The sequence below is a fragment of the Salvelinus namaycush genome, chromosome 5 (assembly GCF_016432855.1).
Source record: "Salvelinus namaycush isolate Seneca chromosome 5, SaNama_1.0, whole genome shotgun sequence".
Taxonomy (NCBI): Eukaryota; Metazoa; Chordata; class Actinopteri; order Salmoniformes; family Salmonidae; genus Salvelinus; species Salvelinus namaycush.
The window spans coordinates 71,193,573-71,201,340 of record NC_052311.1 but is presented as its reverse complement, the minus strand read 5'-3'; the positions used below and the strand labels follow the sequence as shown (position 1 = coordinate 71,201,340).

At 44.1% G+C, this 7,768-nt stretch overlaps 1 protein-coding gene across 1 annotated transcript in view; it reads right to left on the bottom strand.

Annotated features, from left to right (window-relative positions):
- The window catches only part of LOC120047334 (integrin alpha-10-like), a 78,737-nt gene that overhangs the window by 18,661 nt on the left and 52,308 nt on the right, over positions 1-7,768 (bottom strand). The gene's annotated exons all lie outside the window — the stretch shown is intronic.

Genomic DNA, 7,768 nt, shown 5'->3' with positions numbered 1-7,768 from the left:
TATTTCGTGGCTGTTTATTTACCACCACAGACAGATGCTGGCACTAAGAACTCACTCAGTCAGCTGTATAAGGAAATAAGCAAACAGGAAACCGCTCACCCAGAGGCAGCGCTCCTAGTGGCCTGGGACTTTAATGCAGGGAAACTTAAATCCATTTTACCTAATTTCTTTCAGCATGTTCTTTCAGCAGAGGGAAAAAAATTCTAGATCACCTTTACTCCACACACAGAGACGTGTACAAAGCTCTCCCTCGCCCTCCATTTGGCAAATCTGCTATAATTCTATCCTCCTGATTCCTGCTTACAAGCTAAAATTAAAGTAGGAAGCACCAGTGACTCAGTCTATATAAAAAGTGGTCAGATGAAGCAGATGCTAAACTACAGGACAGTTTTGCTAGCACAGACTGGAATATGTTCTGGGATTCTTCCGATGGCCTTGAGGAGTACACCACATCAGTCACTGACTTTATCAATAAGTGCATCGAGGACATCGTCCACACAGTGACTGTACATACCCCAACCAGAAGCCATGGATTACAGGCAACATTCGCACTGAGCTAAAGGTTAGAGCTGCCGCTTTCAAGGTGCGGGACTCTAACCCGGAAGCTTACAAGAAATCCTGCTACACCCTCAGACGAACCATCAAACAAGCAAAGTGCCAATACAGGACTAAGATTGAATCATACTACACCGGCTCCGACGCCCGTCGGATGTGGCAGGGCCTGCAAACTATTACAGACTACAAAGGGAAGCACAGCCGCGAGCTGCCCAGTGACACGAGCCTACCAGACGAGCTATATCACTTCTATGCTCGCTTCGAGGCAAGCAACACTGAGGCATGCATGAGAGCATCAGCTGTTCCGGGCGACTGTGTGATCACGCTCTCCGTAGCCGTGTGCTGACCAATGTGCTGACCAACTGGCAGGTGTCTCACTGACATTTTCAACATGTCCCGAGTCTGTAATACGAGTCTGTAATACCAACATGTCCCTGTCTGAGTCTGTAATACCAACATGTCCCTGTCTGAGTCTGTAATACCAACATGTCCCTGTCTGAGTCTTTAATACCAACATGTCCCTGTCTGAGTCTGTAATACCAACATGTCCCTGTCTGAGTCTGTAATACCAACATGTCCCTGTCTGAGTCTGTAATACCAACATGTCCCTGTCTGAGTCTGTAATACCAACATGTCCCTGTCTGAGTCTATAATACCAACATGTCTGAGTCTGTAATACCAACATGTCCCTGTCTGAGTCTATAATACCAACATGTCCCTGTCTGAGTCTGTAATACCAACATGTTCCTGTCTGAGTCTGTAATACCAACATGTCCCTGTCTGAGTCTGTAATACCAACATGTCCCTGTCTGAGTCTGTAATACCAACATGTCCCTGTCTGAGTCTGTAATACCAACATGTCCCTGTCTGAGTCTGTAATACCAACATGTCCCTGTCTGAGTCTGTAATACCAACATGTCCCTGTCTGAGTCTGTAATACCAACATGTCCCTGTCTGAGTCTGTAATACCAACATGTCCCTGTCTGAGTCTGTAATACCAACATGTCCCTGTCTGAGTCTGTAATACCAACATGTTCCTGTCTGAGTCTGTAATACCAACATGTCCCTGTCTGAGTCTGTAATACCAACATGTCCCTGTCTGAGTCTGTAATACCAACATGTCCCTGTCTGAGTCTGTAATACCAACATGTCCCTGTCTGAGTCTGTAATACCAACATGTCCCTGTCTGAGTCTGTAATACCAACATGTCCCTGTCTGAGTCTGTAATACCAACATGTCCCTGTCTGAGTCTATAATACCAACATGTCCCTGTCTGAGTCTGTAATACCAACATGTCCCTGTCTGAGTCTGTAATACCAACATGTTCCTGTCTGAGTCTGTAATACCAACATGTCCCTGTCTGAGTCTGTAATACCAACATGTCCCTGTCTGAGTCTGTAATACCAACATGTCCCTGTCTGAGTCTGTAATACCAACATGTCCCTGTCTGAGTCTGTAATACCAACATGTTCCTGTCTGAGTCTGTAATACCAACATGTTCCTGTCTGAGTCTGTAATACCAACATGTCCCTGTCTGAGTCTATAATACCAACATGTCCCTGTCTGAGTCTGTAATACCAACATGTCCCTGTCTGAGTCTGTAATACCAACATGTCCCTGTCTGAGTCTGTAATACTAACATGTCCCTGTCTGAGTCTATAATACCAACATGTCTGAGTCTGTAATACCAACATGTCCCTGTCTGAGTCTGTAATACCAACATGTCCCTGTCTGAGTCTGTAATACCAACATGTCCCTGTCTGAGTCTGTAATACCAACATGTCCCTGTCTGAGTCTGTAATACCAACATGTCCCTGTCTGAGTCTGTAATACCAACATGTCCCTGTCTGAGTCTGTAATACCAACATGTCCCTGTCTGAGTCTGTAATACCAACATGTCCCTGTCTGAGTCTGTAATACCAACATGTTCCTGTCTGAGTCTGTAATACAACATGTCCCTGTCTGAGTCTGTAATACCAACATGTCCCTGTCTGAGTCTGTAATACCAACATGTCCCTGTCTGAGTCTGTAATACCAACATGTCCCTGTCTGAGTCTGTAATACCAACATGTCCCTGTCTGAGTCTGTAATACCAACATGTTCCTGTCTGAGTCTGTAATACAACATGTCCCTGTCTGAGTCTGTAATACCAACATGTCCCTGTCTGAGTCTGTAATACCAACATGTCCCTGTCTGAGTCTGTAATACCAACATGTCCCTGTCTGAGTCTGTAATACCAACATGTCCCTGTCTGAGTCTGTAATACCAACATGTCCCTGTCTGAGTCTGTAATACCAACATGTTCCTGTCTGAGTCTATAATACCAACATGTCCCTGTCTGAGTCTGTAATACCAACATGTCCCTGTCTGAGTCTATAATACCAACATGTCTGAGTCTGTAATACCAACATGTCCCTGTCTGAGTCTGTAATACCAACATGTCCCTGTCTGAGTCTGTAATACCAACATGTCCCTGTCTGAGTCTGTAATACCAACATGTCCCTATCTGAGTCTGTAATACCAACATGTCCCTGTCTGAGTCTGTAATACCAACATGTCCCTGTCTGAGTCTGTAATACCAACATGCTCCTGTCTGAGTCTGTAATACCAACATGTCCCTGTCTGAGTCTGTAATACCAACATGTCCCTGTCTGAGTCTGTAATACCAACATGTCCCTGTCTGAGTCTGTAATACCAACATGTTCCTGTCTGAGTCTGTAATACCAACATGTTCCTGTCTGAGTCTGTAATACCAACATGTCCCTGTCTGAGTCTGTAATACCAACATGTCCCTGTCTGAGTCTATAATACCAACATGTCCCTGTCTGAGTCTGTAATACCAACATGTCCCTGTCTGAGTCTGTAATACCAACATGTCCCTGTCTGAGTCTGTAATACTAACATGTCCCTGTCTGAGTCTATAATACCAACATGTCTGAGTCTGTAATACCAACATGTCCCTGTCTGAGTCTGTAATACCAACATGTCCCTGTCTGAGTCTGTAATACCAACATGTCCCTGTCTGAGTCTGTAATACCAACATGTCCCTGTCTGAGTCTGTAATACCAACATGTCCCTGTCTGAGTCTGTAATACCAACATGTCCCTGTCTGAGTCTGTAATACCAACATGTCCCTGTCTGAGTCTGTAATACCAACATGTCCCTGTCTGAGTCTGTAATACCAACATGTCCCTGTCTGAGTCTGTAATACCAACATGTCCCTGTCTGAGTCTATAATACCAACATGTCCCTGTCTGAGTCTGTAATACCAACATGTCCCTGTCTGAGTCTGTAATACCAACATGTCCCTGTCTGAGTCTGTAATACTAACATGTCCCTGTCTGAGTCTATAATACCAACATGTCTGAGTCTGTAATACCAACATGTCCCTGTCTGAGTCTGTAATACCAACATGTCCCTGTCTGAGTCTGTAATACCAACATGTCCCTGTCTGAGTCTGTAATACCAACATGTCCCTGTCTGAGTCTGTAATACCAACATGTCCCTGTCTGAGTCTGTAATACCAACATGTCCCTGTCTGAGTCTGTAATACCAACATGTCCCTGTCTGAGTCTGTAATACCAACATGTTCCTGTCTGAGTCTGTAATACAACATGTCCCTGTCTGAGTCTGTAATACCAACATGTCCCTGTCTGAGTCTGTAATACCAACATGTCCCTGTCTGAGTCTGTAATACCAACATGTCCCTGTCTGAGTCTGTAATACCAACATGTCCCTGTCTGAGTCTGTAATACCAACATGTTCCTGTCTGAGTCTGTAATACAACATGTCCCTGTCTGAGTCTGTAATACCAACATGTCCCTGTCTGAGTCTGTAATACCAACATGTCCCTGTCTGAGTCTGTAATACCAACATGTCCCTGTCTGAGTCTGTAATACCAACATGTCCCTGTCTGAGTCTGTAATACCAACATGTCCCTGTCTGAGTCTGTAATACCAACATGTTCCTGTCTGAGTCTATAATACCAACATGTCCCTGTCTGAGTCTGTAATACCAACATGTCCCTGTCTGAGTCTGTAATACCAACATGTTCCTGTCTGAGTCTGTAATACCAACATGTCCCTGTCTGAGTCTGTAATACCAACATGTCCCTGTCTGAGTCTGTAATACCAACATGTCCCTGTCTGAGTCTGTAATACCAACATGTCCCTGTCTGAGTCTGTAATACCAACATGTTCCTGTCTGAGTCTGTAATACCAACATGTTCCTGTCTGAGTCTGTAATACCAACATGTCCCTGTCTGAGTCTATAATACCAACATGTCCCTGTCTGAGTCTGTAATACCAACATGTCCCTGTCTGAGTCTGTAATACCAACATGTCCCTGTCTGAGTCTGTAATACTAACATGTCCCTGTCTGAGTCTATAATACCAACATGTCTGAGTCTGTAATACCAACATGTCCCTGTCTGAGTCTGTAATACCAACATGTCCCTGTCTGAGTCTGTAATACCAACATGTCCCTGTCTGAGTCTGTAATACCAACATGTCCCTGTCTGAGTCTGTAATACCAACATGTCCCTGTCTGAGTCTGTAATACCAACATGTTCCTGTCTGAGTCTGTAATACCAACATGTCCCTGTCTGAGTCTGTAATACCAACATGTCCCTGTCTGAGTCTGTAATACCAACATGTCCCTGTCTGAGTCTGTAATACCAACATGTCCCTGTCTGAGTCTGTAATACCAACATGTCCCTGTCTGAGTCTGTAATACCAACATGTCCCTGTCTGAGTCTGTAATACCAACATGTCCCTGTCTGAGTCTATAATACCAACATGTCCCTGTCTGAGTCTGTAATACCAACATGTCCCTGTCTGAGTCTGTAATACCAACATGTTCCTGTCTGAGTCTGTAATACCAACATGTCCCTGTCTGAGTCTGTAATACCAACATGTCCCTGTCTGAGTCTGTAATACCAACATGTCCCTGTCTGAGTCTGTAATACCAACATGTCCCTGTCTGAGTCTGTAATACCAACATGTTCCTGTCTGAGTCTGTAATACCAACATGTTCCTGTCTGAGTCTGTAATACCAACATGTCCCTGTCTGAGTCTATAATACCAACATGTCCCTGTCTGAGTCTGTAATACCAACATGTCCCTGTCTGAGTCTGTAATACCAACATGTCCCTGTCTGAGTCTGTAATACCAACATGTCCCTGTCTGAGTCTGTAATACCAACATGTTCCTGTCTGAGTCTGTAATACAACATGTCCCTGTCTGAGTCTGTAATACCAACATGTCCCTGTCTGAGTCTGTAATACCAACATGTCCCTGTCTGAGTCTGTAATACCAACATGTCCCTGTCTGAGTCTGTAATACCAACATGTCCCTGTCTGAGTCTGTAATACCAACATGTCCCTGTCTGAGTCTGTAATACCAACATGTTCCTGTCTGAGTCTATAATACCAACATGTCCCTGTCTGAGTCTGTAATACCAACATGTCCCTGTCTGAGTCTGTAATACCAACATGTTCCTGTCTGAGTCTGTAATACCAACATGTCCCTGTCTGAGTCTGTAATACCAACATGTCCCTGTCTGAGTCTGTAATACCAACATGTCCCTGTCTGAGTCTGTAATACCAACATGTCCCTGTCTGAGTCTGTAATACCAACATGTTCCTGTCTGAGTCTGTAATACCAACATGTTCCTGTCTGAGTCTGTAATACCAACATGTCCCTGTCTGAGTCTATAATACCAACATGTCCCTGTCTGAGTCTGTAATACCAACATGTCCCTGTCTGAGTCTGTAATACCAACATGTCCCTGTCTGAGTCTGTAATACTAACATGTCCCTGTCTGAGTCTATAATACCAACATGTCTGAGTCTGTAATACCAACATGTCCCTGTCTGAGTCTGTAATACCAACATGTCCCTGTCTGAGTCTGTAATACCAACATGTCCCTGTCTGAGTCTGTAATACCAACATGTCCCTGTCTGAGTCTGTAATACCAACATGTCCCTGTCTGAGTCTGTAATACCAACATGTCCCTGTCTGAGTCTGTAATACCAACATGTCCCTGTCTGAGTCTGTAATACCAACATGTCCCTGTCTGAGTCTGTAATACCAACATGTTCCTGTCTGAGTCTGTAATACAACATGTCCCTGTCTGAGTCTGTAATACCAACATGTCCCTGTCTGAGTCTGTAATACCAACATGTCCCTGTCTGAGTCTGTAATACCAACATGTCCCTGTCTGAGTCTGTAATACCAACATGTCCCTGTCTGAGTCTGTAATACCAACATGTTCCTGTCTGAGTCTGTAATACAACATGTCCCTGTCTGAGTCTGTAATACCAACATGTCCCTGTCTGAGTCTGTAATACCAACATGTCCCTGTCTGAGTCTGTAATACCAACATGTCCCTGTCTGAGTCTGTAATACCAACATGTCCCTGTCTGAGTCTGTAATACCAACATGTCCCTGTCTGAGTCTGTAATACCAACATGTTCCTGTCTGAGTCTATAATACCAACATGTCCCTGTCTGAGTCTGTAATACCAACATGTCCCTGTCTGAGTCTATAATACCAACATGTCTGAGTCTGTAATACCAACATGTCCCTGTCTGAGTCTGTAATACCAACATGTCCCTGTCTGAGTCTGTAATACCAACATGTCCCTGTCTGAGTCTGTAATACCAACATGTCCCTATCTGAGTCTGTAATACCAACATGTCCCTGTCTGAGTCTGTAATACCAACATGTCCCTGTCTGAGTCTGTAATACCAACATGCTCCTGTCTGAGTCTGTAATACCAACATGTTCCTGTCTGAGTCTATAATACCAACATGTCCCTGTCTGAGTCTATAATACCAACATGTCTGAGTCTATAATACCAACATGTCTGAGTCTGTAATACCAACATGTCCCTGTCTGAGTCTGTAATACCAACATGTCCCTGTCTGAGTCTGTAATACCAACATGTCCCTGTCTGAGTCTGTAATACCAACATGTCCCTATCTGAGTCTGTAATACCAACATGTCCCTGTCTGAGTCTGTAATACCAACATGTCCCTGTCTGAGTCTGTAATACCAACATGCTCCTGTCTGAGTCTGTAATACCAACATGTCCCTGTCTGAGTCTGTAATACCAACATGTCCCTGTCTGAGTCTGTAATACCAACATGTCCCTGTCTGAGTCTGTAATACCAACATGTTCCTGTCTGAGTCTGTAATACCAACATGTTCCT